Source organism: Catharus ustulatus, chromosome 1 (genome assembly GCF_009819885.2).
Source record: "Catharus ustulatus isolate bCatUst1 chromosome 1, bCatUst1.pri.v2, whole genome shotgun sequence".
In the NCBI taxonomy this organism is placed as follows: Eukaryota; Metazoa; Chordata; class Aves; order Passeriformes; family Turdidae; genus Catharus; species Catharus ustulatus.
Genome location: NC_046221.1, coordinates 67,034,026 through 67,049,051, shown reverse-complemented (window position 1 = coordinate 67,049,051; position 15,026 = coordinate 67,034,026). Strand labels below are relative to the sequence as shown.

Genomic DNA, 15,026 nt, shown 5'->3' with positions numbered 1-15,026 from the left:
GTTTTTAAATTGTGAGATTCTTGTAATTTAAAGAAAAAAATAACTGGCTTGAAAATAAATTGTTTTGGTTTTCAGCAAGGATTCAAGGGATTTTTTTAAAAATAGGTTTATGTTATTTTTCTCTCTTTGGTCTGCTTTCTAAAGTTAAAAATCTTGTGAGTCCATGTGTGATGGTGTGTTTTTCTATCAGATAAGCAGTGGGGTCCCACTTCAGTAGAGGAGAGAAGCTGTTGACCAAAGTCTCAGAAGTGCAGCCAAGGCCTGGGTATCTGAAGGCTCTTGAGGTAGTGGTGCCTGTGTCACACAGGAGTTGTAGTTCCTAAGAAACTTCTGTGTCTTAAACTGGGAAGATTTTTGTAGAGGGTATCTTGCATTGCTATGGTTCAGCAGGGAGAGAACAAAGACACATGTACCTTGAGACTAGTGGTCACCATCACCATCACTGCCAGGGCCCCAGGCAGCTGAATGCAGGTTTACAGACACTGCTCCATGGGGACTTAGCCTTAGCCAGTAAATCCGGAGCTGTCTTATAACAAAACTGGATCAACTGAACAGATACCACTTTGGACTTTTGAAGGTTTTGTTGTTGTTGCTTTGTATGTTTAACTAAAACAGTCATAGGTGTAAACTTCTTTTGAGTAGCAGCTTTTTTTGTAATTGCATTATCTTCCCTCTGCTCTTCACCCATGAACTGCACTTGTCCATCTGTCTGACTTGTTTCCTGCCTTCACGTAATGTGAGATTCATCTGCATTCATATGTAGCCATCTAATCTGAGCTCAGTGTCTAGACTCACTTTATGGAGAGAACCAGACCTTTCTAGAGAGTGAATCATTCTGTCCTAAACCAGATGCTTGATAGGTCAAATGAATAATTTTCTAGATTGCCTCGTTTCCTCCAACAAATGAAGAGAGTTTGCACTGTCCAAGGTGTAGTGTTTTGTCCTGCACTTGTTTTTGGTTTGAGGACACCATAAGGCTGGCAGGATGGGATCCATGTGCACAAATCCTGAAGTGACAGGTGAAATGTGTGAGAAGCCTTACATTAAAGGGGTAGAAAATGTTGGTGGCACAAAGTGGAAATAAGAATTTAGATAGCACAAGGAGACCATGGGAACCTGGCTCAAGGAAAAAATGTCCAATTTGGGGCTTGTGGAGATAAGTATTCTGTGTGGAGTTCACATAAAATGGAACCCACCAGTTTCCTCAGCTCTAATGATAAGGCTGACGATAGTCTAATCTGAGTAGTAGGTAATAAAAAAAAAAATAGAGGAGTTGGTCCACAATGAATTTTTGTCAAAAAAATCAATGAAAGGACCACACAATATTAAAAATCTTGCATATGAAAAATACTTCGTACTGAGAAACAGCAGGAATATGTGTGTATTTTTGGATTCAGTACTCTTCTGTTATAATATTGCAGATAACCATGGAAATAAATAGGTGTTTGCATTTCCTTAGGAGTTCATTGAGAACAAAAATCTTCCTGTGTGGATCTCTGCATGTTGTGGACTTGGTTTGCGGACACTTTTCCAAACAGCAACTCCAAGTAGCTTTTTCTTTCTCTTGTTACAGCAACAGAAGTACCCAAGAATTATTTTAATTATGTATCTGCTTCAGCAATTCTGAACTGGGTTTTAATTTTTTGTAATAATATATACAAGGCAAATGATTCTTCCTATCCTAGATCAGTGTTTGCCATACACTCACTCTCTACTGGAATCTCCATCTTGGGAGCTCATTAAAAATACATTTGCTTCAAGGAGATGTAGGAGTTAATTGTTCATTTGTTAAACAGCTCTATGAATTTTCCTCTTTTTGTCCCTTGCTTGCTTTCTTACTTGGTTTTGCTTTTGTTTTACAGCTCTACCTTACTTTATTTGAAAGAGGAAAGCCAGTGAGGACCTGTGAACAATCCAGCAGTTTCTGAAAAACCTTCATGCTAAAGGATAATCCAGAATTCCCTGAAGAAGAACATAGTGAATGTTGTGAGTTCCTAGCAGTGATAACAAATACTTCCAGTTGCGTCTTTTGGGAGGTGCTATCTGCCCTGTAGTGTTTGGTCTCTGTGATGCACTGAGCGCCAAAGACTTGAATTTCTTTCCCCCTTGCTTTTTTTTCCCCCTTTTTTCCCCACCCTTTTTTTTTTCTTTTAATGTGTTTAAGGGAAGATTCGTGCTATCTAAGGAAAGATGGTGGGTTTCTTTTCCTTGGACTGCTGCAGTTATTTGTCATTGCTTTTTAGTTAAATATGTGAGCTTACATTGGAAGGCCATGTGACTGTGTAGCCCAACAAGAATGAAAAATACTATGGGTAGCAGTTAATGAATCTACAGGTCAGATTCAAGAGTTTTATGCATGCTTGTACAATGGCTGAAATTATTTGACCACTTTCAAATTAGAGGAATGCAAGTGTAGTTATTTCTGCCTGGTATTCCAAACTGCTGTTGGTCAGTTTGTTACATTAGTTTGAGTATTTCCAATACAAGTGCTCCTCTCAAAGGTTTGTGTTCATGGGAATTGGAGTAGCGCACCTTTCTGAGGCAAACACAGTTGCTCAACTGAGACCATGATTCAGCTGTGGTATTAATAAAAGAAAATGTTCCCATGAGAGATGGCTAAAGAGATGGCATGAATATTTTTTATGTTCATTGAAGCCCACTGCTTTTGTGGGTTGAAATAGGCAAACATGCAGATCAAATGTAAACATCCTCACAAAAAGAGGAAAACAAGAGTTCTCGGCCTGCCAGGTTTTAGAATAATTCTTATTTTTTTTCTTAAGAAAGAACCATGGGGATTTCCAAGTTAGGAAAGTTATTAATTCTTATTCCCAGAGTATGCAGTGGTCCTTCAAGATCTTAGTAGTGATAAACAAGCTGCAGATTCTTCCATTTTGAGCAAACTAGTTTGTGCACTTTCTGTTAATGTAGTAAATATAAATATGTTTTCTGGCATGCCTTTTAGTTCCCTTGAAGTTGGATGCCCTCCTTTGCTCTGCTTTTCCCTTTGGGTTCAGGCTTCGGGAAGCAGACTGAGACAGAGTCTAAGTGATGCTGCTTTCCCAAGAGCCAGTTGCAAAACAAGTATTAGAGAGGACACTGAAAACTTTTTATCATCTCTTGCCTTTTCCACCTGCTCTGATCTACAGTGAAATAATTAACAAAGCCAACATTTGGAATTGTTACTTACCTGATACCACAAAGCTGCCAAATTACTAGCTCATTAAGATGAATAAGGGGCCTCTGAGATGTGGAGCTTCTCTCTGTCTATGTACCCAAGCAGGTGTGGCAGTACCAGTTTATTCCCAGACTTCCAAAGTCTTCTCTAAAACCGCAAGAGTTTACTTTGCATGCTGGCATCCTAGAGCAGGAGAGGACAGCCTTAAAAAAATAAAAAAATAAAAAAAAACATCCTAGCATGCAGAGCTGTTGGGATAACAGGAGATGTTTGTTCAAGATGTTGCAATCACCTCCACTGATTGCAGCAGCAGCAGCACTTCGTGAAGAAGAGCATTCCCTGGGTCCTGTAAGGTATGTGGTGTGGCCAGATCAGCCAGATAAACTGAAAGAGGCAATCATCAGCCATTACAGGGGATGGAATATCTGTTGAAGATGCTGTCAGTGTGATCATTACATTCTGCCCTGTCCTAAACGGTTTTAAATCACCCCACTTAAAGCACTGTGTGATGTTCTGCTGTTGTGGTGCCAAAACCCTGACTACACTCAGGAGACCTGGGTTTGTGCAGAAAAAGCAGCACTCTTCTCACCAGGTATGGATAGGAAAAAGTGTTCTTGAGATTTGCTCTTAGCCTGGCATCCAGGACTAGTTCTTTTTGAGGAAACATTTATAGGTGATGGAGAGCTTTTTAGCAGTTCCTTGAGAGTGTATTTCATCACCTGGCTTCTGCTTGGAGGACTTGGAGGACTGCTGCAAGGAGGCAGTCAGCTAGGCTCCTCCTTTTTCCTTTAACCTCTTAGGGAGACAAGAGTACCAGAGGTGAGGAGGTGCAGTGGTTCTCCTGAAAGGAAATACTGGCATACAGTGATTTTACTGAGAAATATTGCTCTCTCTTCCCCATTTGTAGGGTGTTGTCATGTAAAGAGGTGAGGAAAATGATTAAACGTTTCCCACTGCAAGTGGTAACTGTTCTCTTTCCTTCTGCTGCCGCCTTCTGCCACCCAGGCAAATTTCAGGGGAAGGGGGGTGTGAGGAGGGAGGGGTGCAGTAAATTGGGACCAGTGTCTTGTATCCACCTAGAAACTGCCTGTTTACTAAACAGTACAAATTTCTCGCTTCCTTTTTCCTCCTCTCTTCATTTGGATGAAACGCATTTCTGGAATAGCCGTGCTTGAACAAATCAAGTCCATATTCCACTTCTGGGGAGAGAAAAAGGGATGTCAGGAGGGTTCGTTAAGGAGGAACGTTTATTTTAGTAAGGGTAAAAGTGAAGCAAGACAAGGCTCCTTCACTCTTGCTGGAGGGTACCTTACATATTCCAGCATAATTTTGTAATTTTCTGGTAGGATATAGGTATCCTGAGGTTTGGTTTTTTTTCCATCCTGAAAACATATGCCACAGCTTTTTTGGAGTGCTAGCCACACAAGCACAAACACATTCTAACAGGAGCAATGAATAAACTCTTCATGTTCCTCACTTGCAGGCGTTTCTTCACATTATTTTTTTTCCTGGGCTTATGTGAAAACCTCTGGCACAGTTTGTGGGAAATGGAAAATAAATCTCTAAATCCAGTATGTGTCAATAACAGAAACGTGTTTAGTTGATCTCATATCTATAACTGTTATTTTGGGCAAACTGCAGATGGTAGGATAGTAAACATCCCCACTTCTAGCCCAGACAGGCTTTCTATGCCCTGCTTTCAGTGGGAACCTGCTGCTGTGAGAGCTGACTCCAAAGAGGGTCTTGGGGGACCATGGTTGTGCATGGCTTAGCCCCAGTTCCATGCCATTTTTGAGCTGCTGCCTTCTTTTTCTGTTCCTTGGCCCTCCTTGCTTCCTTTACCCTGGGTCCTATCTCCTATGTACTCCCCCCCGGCTGCCGGCTGTTTTTCCTGGCACGTGGAGCTGCGACGGGTCTGGGAGCGACAGCTCCTGGAGCTGATGTCAGTGCTGCTTCCTGAGCCGCCTGGCCAGGCTGGCTGGAACCCAGGCACACCCTCTCCCCAGAGCACCACCTTCTCTGCCTGCCCATCCTGCTGCTGTAGCAGCCCCCTGGGGAGGAGGCTTGTGCAAGTGATGGAAATTGAAGGTTAGCGAGCCTTTCCTGGCGGTTTTCTGTGAGCGGCCATCTCCCACGCCTGGAGCCTCAATGCCAGGTTTGTGGCGTGGTTGGAAATGATGCCTGGTTTCTCTTCTGAGCTGTACACACCTTGGAAGAGTGACAGGAAGCTTTGACACAAGACACAAGCAGACTTAATGATTCTGGATGTCTCTGCTTTTGTGTCGCTTTGGTATCCATATGCTAAATCACTCCATGGTTTTCTATGGAAATTACCAGGCTACTGAGAAAAGAGCAGAGCTGTGTGTGTTCCTTCTTCCGAACAACAGCCCAGTACATGTCACTCAGTATTTATAGTGAGAGGGAAAAAGGGAAGAATCGCTTTAATTTAAGAAATGTCTCTCAGAAACAGCAGTAATTTATTCCTAGGCATTATTCTTCATTAAGAGCTACAGACAGCTGCAGCTTCCCTTTAAATAGAAATTGCTCTCTGCAGGCATGCTATACATAGGGCTTCAGGTTTCTGCCATTTCTCTGCCAAAAAATCAGAAGTATTTCTCACCAAATAAATGTTTATTCAGAAAGTCATATTTCCTGGCTTTTATTTCACGTCAGAGGCTTCCAGCAGCCAGGCAAGAACTGCTCAAGCCTGTCATCTGGGAGAGGAAGCTGAAACAGTTTGAGTCTCTTGTGGGGCTGCACAAAAAAAGTCTCTGACCATAACTCTAGGCCTTCAGTTTGGCAGTTTACTTTAGCTGTTGAAATGGGTTTTGCAGAAATCCTGCAGGGCAAGTGTACCTGTGCAGATGCAAAGTGGGTGGTGATGGAGCGTTTCTGTGCATGGGTCAGCTCACCCCCTCTCCCGCCTTGAAGCCACAGCTATCCTCAGACTGCATGGGTGGCAAACTGGCTTTGGCTGCTGGCAGCAGCTGAGCTGTTGTGTTGATGGGGGATCCCCCATATGATCAGTTTATGGCCACATAGGGACAGCAGGTGAGAGGTGGGCCGTGCCTGCTTGCACCTGCCACTCAGCAGAGAAGTGGCCAGGGTGGTTTCAAGTCCTGAAGGACAAGAAGGATGTGCAGTGATGAAACTGTAAGCCACCAGTGCTCCAGAGGATCAAATACCTTTTTTAGTCACATCTGTGCAGCTTCCTTGGATTTACCTTTCTCTTCTGCACATTCCTGCTGGCTGGCTCCTCAAATAATGATTTCCTAAGCTGTCTTTTCCCCAGTATCTTTTCCAGCCTGAACTGCTGAGCTTCCCCTTTTGTCTCCAGGGCTTATCTGCTGGACCCCTGCTTTTCATTAATTGTGCCAGCCCCTACCACTCCAGTAGGTAACTTGCTGTTGTAGCAGCCCCAGCTGGTTGTCTTCTGTCATCTGTGGCTATGGTGTTCCTGTCAATGCATGATGTTTTCCTTCTCCTCATCTCCTCCCAGTTCTCCCTGCACTCCTGAGTTTATGACTTATAGTATGCAATCCATGTATTAAAATAATTTTTAGTTAGGTCATTCATTACTCTCTTGCTTTGTTCTTGTCCAGTATAGGTTCCAGAGAAGTGAGAAGCTGTAATTTCTTCAGGGCTAAAATCCAAGTCTTTGATAGGCAGGCATGATGCCCGAGGCCACTACATGTTGCTACTGGTTGTCAGCTTTGTAAAACTTACCCTGCAGAGCAAAGAAATCTGGGCACAAAGATTGTTCTCTTCTCTACTGAGGCAAGCTGTAGTTTCCCAGTCTGTTCTGCCTTCCCTTCATTGTCTTCCAAGCAAATGGCTGTAAGATTATGACTCCCATGTTTGGACTGAGAACAGCTTTTGCCTGAGCAAACAGATTTCTCTTTGGCAGTCACTTTAACTGCTGCCCCAGCTTTTTGCTGTCAGCTTTGTTTCATGATTTGGCATTAGAGAAGTCCAGGCAGTCCTAGTGCACAGTGCATTGGAGCAAGTAAATGCAGCAAGGCAGGCAGGTGAATAATGCCTTTGTTAGTAATCACAGTACCAGTGTGGTCCATGAGACCACAAAAAGCATCTCCTGTAGTTCAGCATTGTAGCTTATGGTTCCTTATCTTTAACTTGGTGGTGCCAGCTGGAGAAATTTCTGATCCTTGCTGACAACTCTGCTTGGTCCAGGAGACTTCCAGTGAAACCAAGAACAAGCATTGGGAACTAAGCCCAGCCTTCAAAGGTTCATAGCATGGCGTGAAAACTGCCCTACTGTTTGCAGGTTGTGTCTGGGGTGAAGGTGATCAAAACACAGGTGTCCCACACGTGTGAGAATTTTTTTCAGATTTTCTTACCCTTCTTGTGTTTCACTGCCACTTTCTTGTGCTAGTGATAGCACCACTGGTGAGCTGGTTTGCTGCGCCCATGATGACCCTAACAGTATCTCATAACCGCCAATGCTTCTCTCAAAGCTGATAATGTTTGTGGCAGCAGCAGCAGCAAGAGAATATAAATTAAGCTCTCCTAGAAAGGAGGTTTTTTTCCCATTTTCTGCATTCAGAAGGAAAGGCTCCTGATAGTGGTAGGTCAGTTAAGAGGAATCATGAACCTTTTGTTCAGAATATTATTCTGAACAACTTGTTCATTCATATTCTTTTCAAGTTCGTCTGCAGCCTGCTAGGCATGCTGACTCTGGATGCATATTTTGGGAAGGACTATCAGATACTGGTATTCAAACAGGCTGCATTGATGCTATCAGGTTTCCTTCTCAGTGAGTTTTATGTTTCTTGTTGTTAATCAGCTTTGCTGTTTCCAGCTACAGACACTGATGAATGTTTCAGAGGCACCTGATGGCACAAAGGTCAAGAGGAAGAAGATAAGCAAGTTGACAAGATTGCCTTTAGCTTCTTTTCCTGTTGAGGTGTCAGAACTAGAGGCAGACTAAAGAAACCAGAGATACTGTTTTTTTTTTATTTCTAATGAGTTTTCCTGGCAGCTCTTTAAATAAAAGAAAAACCCTCCCTACTACAGCAAATAAAGTTTACTGCAGTAGTGCAGCTTATTCCCAAGTTATTGCACTAGTAATAGAAGATACTTGTTTGGGGAGTGAGAGCTGCATTAGATGAGAGGAGGAACATTTGTCGTTTTGTGTGCCAGGCAACTTTCCATCAGAATTGGGGTGGTGATTTATAAATTCCCTTTGTATCATTTCCAACATTTGGACTGCAGTGAATCCTGCTAAAACATTACAAAAGCTGTGCCAATTGAAAGAAGCTGGGCAAAATGCAGGTCGGCTAACTGGACAGGAGTACATTTGTAAACAGAGCTGTGGAGATTCCCTGCAACAGAGGTGTCCTTAATGGAGGCAGTGGGCAAATTGTGCTTTAAGCATTCAACTCCCAGGCATTGGTCTCTCTGGCAGATAAAACTTGTCTTCTTAACAGCTTGATTTATTTCTGATGCAGATAGCTGACAAAAAGAAACTTCAGGTAACATGAAGCTCTGGTGAAGTAAATGGGAGTTTGACACTCAGGGTGGAGCAACAGAAAGGGCACTAGAGGAGCTGACACTTTTTGTATTCACAGTTAAAATGTTTTGGGCCTATTTTACATTGTTTGAAAGGAGGCGGGGAGGCTTTGATTTTTTTTTTATTTTATTATTAAACTGTGTTCTGCAAGCAACTTTGTTAAAGAATCAGCTTCTTACGGGGAAAAGAGATAGCATAATGTCTCTTTGTCTCTCAGTCATGTACTGCTGCCTTTTGAAGTGGGAAGGTCCTCGTAACATATTTCTGAGTTAAGACATGTCCGTTAATTGCACACTGCAAATCACCAGGATCCTTTTTACTTTTACCAGAACCATTAAAACATTTGTATAACTATTGTATAACCTGAGGGATAACCTGCAGAGCCATCAAGGAGATATATGTACAAGCACTTCCTTCTTGCTATCATTGGCCAGTCAAACCAGTTCAGTTGAAGGGATTTGGCTTAGTAAGCAGTCCTGCTGCTCCTGATGGCATTTGTAGAAAGGGTGAGTGAGCTGTAGAGCTTTATATGTCTTCATTATAGGGTGAAGTCTCTTCTTAAATTAAATGAAGCCGTCAGGCTTCATTAGCTCCGGGTTTTCTTGTTGTTATTATTCTAATGCAATTATCACTTTTCTTCAGTCAGCCTTCTGCTTGCCTACTTCCAAATAAACTCTTTCCATCTGGAGAGTATTTTGAGATGGGGAAGGTACAGTGAAGTAGTGGAACTATTCTCAGCATTGTGTTTTTCCTCTCCTTTTCAACTACCTAGCATGCTATACATGGAAATAGAAATAAACAAATACACAGCAACCATAAGAGGATCCTCTTCCCTCAAAAAAGATCATGCACAGGAAGAGTGTTGGGTGTCTGTCTAAGCATATGCAATGGGAGAAGGCATCATGTATTAAAATATAAGATCCTTGCAGTTCAAAAAAGCAGCATTAAGGAATCACCCCACTCTGCTCTCACATGACAAGACACGTTTCTTCAGCAGGAAGTAGTTCTTGGGCATAATGAAATACCTGCTGACTGCAGGGAGTAAGAAAGGCTCAGTCACGATGGGTACATCTATTTGTGCATCCAAGCCCTATGCAGAGATTCCCAGCCTGACAAGGTGCTTTGCTCAGGCTAATTAGTCCCGCTTCTCTCCTTACATCTTCTCTGATTATGCTAATTAGACTGAGCAGGGTGCTACCTGACACTGGTGAGAGTGGAGCAAGTGCATCTGTACACCCTTGCTCTGCAGTGTACCCTCTGAATGCCTGAGCCCGCTCAGCACAAACCCACGAGTCTGTGCCGGCGGCTGTGCAGCCAGCACAGGTATTGCCTGCAGTTTCACTGTATGTGCTATCAAGCATTCCTTTGCCTTGGGTGGCTTGCTGGGACTGCAGTGAAGGTACTAAGTGGTAGGGAAGATCTCAAGCAGCTCATAGCCTGTAGCTTCGTTGCTCTCAGAAAAACATGTCCTGCTGGGTGTCTTGTCCTGCTCTGTTGCATGTGAATGCATGTGAATGTTGCATTCTGTTGCATGTAAATAACTTTCTTGCTTCTGCAGGTGGTGCTCTGGAGCCCTGAGGGAGTTGGGGGCATTGTGTGAAGGGACAGAAGCACCAAGGCAGGCAACCAGAAATGGTGAAACTGAGGAATAAAAGTGCAAAGAACTTAGACTTTCTGCTTTTTATCCTTTTTATATGTGCAGGACTGGCAGAAAAATGGGCTGGCACATTGAATTAGATTGTGAAACCTTGCTAATTAGCTGTTCTTTTCCCACTCCACCTCTCCGTTCTTCCTTTCCAGGATGAAATAAGTGCAGGGATATTTCATATTTTAGCATTCAATTCCAGCTAAGTTTTCTATCAAATATTTTTTCAAAGACATTGAGTAAGCTTACCGAAGACAGGTTTTAGAAGATACGATCAAAAAAGACCTTGACAATCCCAAAATGACAACAAATAAAACTGTTTTCACTCATTATAGTAGAAGTGGCTTTTTACTCCCTGACTGTTCTTCCTCTGACTGGCACTTTCCTGGGAGATGCGGTTGAGAGCAAATGCGTATGTATACACACATACACGCATGCCTATCTATATATAATTGATCTGAGAGAGCCTGCGAATGGAAAAGCAAGTGCAAAAACATATGCTGGGTTTGGCAAGTTGGTCCTTTTAGTTGCACAGTTTCCTGATTTTCTTCATTTAAAAGGTGCGTTAATGTTCTGTGTATGATGTTCTGAAGTGTGATACTTGGATCTCGTCAAAAGATGGATGTTCATGTTTCATTCCATGTTGTGAAATAGTAGTCCTCAAAATATCATGTCAAACCACGAATAAATAGCTGTGCTGTATTATTTTGGGGAGTTGCAGTTTCTAAGACAGTCAGTATGATCTCAACCATTAAGTGAGTAGAAAGTATTTTGAAAAACTAGAAGAGCTTTATTGACTGAAATGGCTGGGTCAGAGCTGAAAAGGAAGAGTTTGCTGTTTTAAAACATAGCAGGCATTTTAGACATTCTTATCAGGATGCTTCAGTAACGCAGTTATGTGAAAGACTGATAAAGGAATGTGCAATAGCAGTCCTCATCATTTAAAGTGCCCAAACTTGGCACATTCTGTGGCAATGTAAAATAGCAATAAATATAAATCTTGTGTTCTGGAATTCCCGGGTCTCCTTATTAGCAGTTCAGTGTGTAAACACTGGCTCAGTGTGTCTAGTACTAGAGGGATGTGTTTTGTTCCTGCAGACGGATGTGTGCTGGCTCTACACCCCCCGGTGCATGTATTAGACAGAGTAGATTCAGAATGAGCTGTACTCTGCATTTTCTAGTGGAAGTCTGTTTTGTATAAACCACACATGAAATCAGTGTGTACATAATTTTTCACTGCAGTGCAGGTATTTCACCAGTTTTAAATCATGACTTAGTTACTGGTTTCAGTCAAGCTGCCTAGTAAGAGCTTGCCAGGAATATCATAAAAGGACAACTCAATCAGAATTCCAGATTTAATACTGCTCCTTGGTCAGGTTGGAACTGGCAGTTTTCATTTTGCTCCAAGATCTACTCCAATTAAGCGCATAAAATGGTTTGGAAGAGCTTTGTTTACTGAAATGATTGCACTGAAATTCAAAGCAGCAGGAGGAGAAAGAGCCCTGTACTACTAATGGCAGGGGACGAATCCCAGTGTTTACACCCTATGGCCCCCGCTCTAGACCTGAAGTAGCTGTTTTTTCTCTTATAAGCTTGAGCCCTGAGCCTGCTTGTTAACTTGTGCATGATTTTAAGGCTGTCTGGCGTGTCAGGGCTGGAGCCTCAAAGCAGTAGGGAATGGTGTTTATCTTTGGTCAAAGAGGGAAACCACCATGCCAACATAAACCCGGTTGTCTGATGAGACCAGCGCTAAAGGTAACATGCAAAGCACTGGTGATTGCTTCTTTGGGAAAGCAATTTGAAGTAGGATAAATGGTCCTTCATTGAATTATGATTGGCGTTTTAAGGTTTATGACAATGCACTTAAGCTCAATGAAGGCATTTCTATTTACATGTTCCTTCAGGACTTCAAAATGTTGCAAAGAGCACAAAAAACTGTTTGATTGTGGTTGTGCAAAGCTGGCATTATCGGTGTAGCTGAAACTGAAATTGCACTCAGATGAGTTTGGTCTCAGTGCCTGTATTGTGCTGGAAAACCCAAGTGATTTGGTTTAGAAAAAATTTGTCATATTAAAGGTCTCTTCTTGGTTCTATGGGGGTTTTTTTGTGCTTTCCATTTCTGTTTTGGCAAAGATGGTGTGGGGGATGTGGAGTTGCAGATTGATGATTGTTTGTCTGTAAACCGTCTTACTGGAACAGAGACTGTAGGAGGCTTTCTCATGGCTCTTAGTCAGACCACTGCCTTATCTAAACAGTGTGGGACCCTCAAAATGCTACATGTGGCTCTAACCCAGCCTACCTGCCTGATCAGAGTGGATATGGACATGTTGGTAGCACAGTGAGAGGAGCATTCATTTGGGGAACTGTTCCCATGTATTCTTAAGTTTTTCCTTTCTGACAGCATCATTTCACTTGGCTTATTTTAATCCAGTTTGAAGGTGGTCCAGGAAGTAGAATTTGATACCTCGATAGGGGAGGTCACAAAATGAGGGCAAGGCTGTGTCCTGACATCACATCATGGTACTTCTTTTGACATTGCATTAATATGCAATAACTTGTAGTGGTAGCAGTGCAGCAACTCAAACACTGCAAAACCTTTCAGCTCAGGCAGTGGTTGTTACTAGAAATGCAATTTCCTGTGAGGACCATCAGTCTTAAGATTAGTCATAGCAGCAGTGTGGGACAGTTTATGGAATACACTTTAAGGCCTTTCCAGCTCATGATGTCAGACAGGCTGGCAGCAGGTAAGAGACTTATGGCAGAGATCAAGTCTTGCTGGGCATTACTTGATTTCAGTTTTATGATGGAATAGGAAATAAATTGTATCCTTGATCTTTACCTGAAAACAGGTAAAAGGTAAAGCAGGTAAGGAGGAGATACAGAGAGGATATGCAATTAGAGAAATAAACCAACAATTTGTGCTGCAATTCCATATAATTTCTTGCAATAAAAAGTAAATTCAAGAATCCCAGTCTTCTTATTTTCTGATTTTTTTAGATTTACCTTATAATGATAGGAGCATTCTTCCTTTGGTAAGAATTAATTCTGATATGAATAATTTGAAACCTAAGGGATAAGGGATATTTTTAAAATAAATAAGGAATAATTTCCATTATTCTTGAGCACCTACCAATTACTTTATCCTTTTACATGCAAAGGGAACAAAGGAAAAGGGTAGAAATTCAGCTTTGGTAAAGTTTGGTTTAATAGTGCTACGCATGGCTAGATTTGAAGAGCAGAGGAAACATTATGGGTTTTTTTAGAGTGGGACCCCAAGGAGTTGAGAAGATGCCCGATCAGAAAGCTGCAGTTTCAGATGCCACCTTCTCTCTTGTTCAGTCTTTGGGATTCTGCTTTGGTTCCTAATTTAAGCAATCACACAGTCATTTTTGTCTTACGTTACCTTTTCATTAAATGCATCTACAATACAAGTGCACTGAATCTGTTAGAGGCCAGTCTTGCCTTTTTGGCAGAGAATTGCATTTCACGGTTTTTGTCATATCTTTGTAATTTTTTCCTCCCTGCAATAGGAATAGTTGGTGTTTAGATACTGATATATTAGCTCCTGCAGCCCTTTCCTCCTGTGCAGCCTGTGGTTTGGGATGACTCCACTGGTAAGGCACTGACTTGCAGTCAGAAGACACCGTGGCAGAGCTAGAAGGAACAGTTGACTTGAGGCATGTCATGACCAGTCAATGCTGCACCATAAAATGCAGATAATGATACTGATATCACTCCTTGGTGAAGCATTATGAAATGTTTTCATGAGTATTTCTTCTCCAGAGCCTAGGTGTTTTTAGTCTGGATTCCTAGGACATGAGGTGTGCATGGTGGTGATGGTGCCTGTTTGATTGTCCATTCCCATTTCTTTCCTCCCTCCGCTCCCTGTAACGTTGCCTTAGCTAATTCCCACCAAATCCTGCAAGAAGCAAAAGTTTCAAAGACAAATTCCTGCAGTCATTTTTGTTGTTGCTAAATTCAACAAGCAAGGGAGGTGAGAGGCATAATCTACTGCTGACATTGAGGGGAAAGTGCCAGACTCTGCCCTTGGCAGCTCTCCTTGATGGTGACTGGCAGTGAGTCCCACCTCTGCGTCCAGAAGACTGTGGCAGCCCTTGCCCAGGTGCTAAGCCAGCATGGCAGGGTGTGGAGCAAGGCTGGGCTGTTGAAGGACACTAGAGGGAAGATGGTGCAGAGATGGATAAATGCAGAGGGACAGCAGAGCACAAATCCTGCTCTGTTATTTGGGATGTGTTGTTAGAAGGACTCTGGCTAAATTTGCTGCTCAAAATCCTGGAGGTGTTTTTATTTCTGGCTGCTTGAAACATGACTTTCTAATGTTCCTGGGATGTTTTCACTCTTCTGTACAGTGCTGAGTTCCTCTGCCACAAAGAGTTCTGAATCTTTCCTGACACCTTTGGCAAAGCTTTTGTGCTCCTTCTCCTTCACTCTGTTCACATTTTACTTCTGCAGTGCATGCAAATTGAGAGCTGCCCTCTTTCTTTGTAACTGTGAAGCTTCTCCCCATGTACACCAAGTGCAAGAGCCTTCCTGTTCTCATGAAAATATTCTCTCTTTGTCCTCAATATACACATTTAATGTCTGGCAGGCCCTGTTTTCAATGACTGCTGAGTTTCTCCCTTGCACAGCTCTGTTTGTGCCTCTAGAGAACTGGC

General features: G+C 42.5%; 1 protein-coding gene across 6 annotated transcripts in view; it reads left to right on the top strand.

Moving 5' to 3' along the window:
• The window catches only part of ATXN1 (ataxin 1), a 160,404-nt gene that overhangs the window by 69,457 nt on the left and 75,921 nt on the right, over positions 1–15,026 (top strand). For all 6 annotated transcript variants that reach the window (XM_033070996.2, XM_033071018.2, XM_033071035.2 and 3 more), the window contains one exon: positions 1,863–1,986. The gene's annotated coding sequence lies outside the window, so the exon portion shown is untranslated. The remainder of the gene's footprint in view (positions 1–1,862; positions 1,987–15,026) is intronic.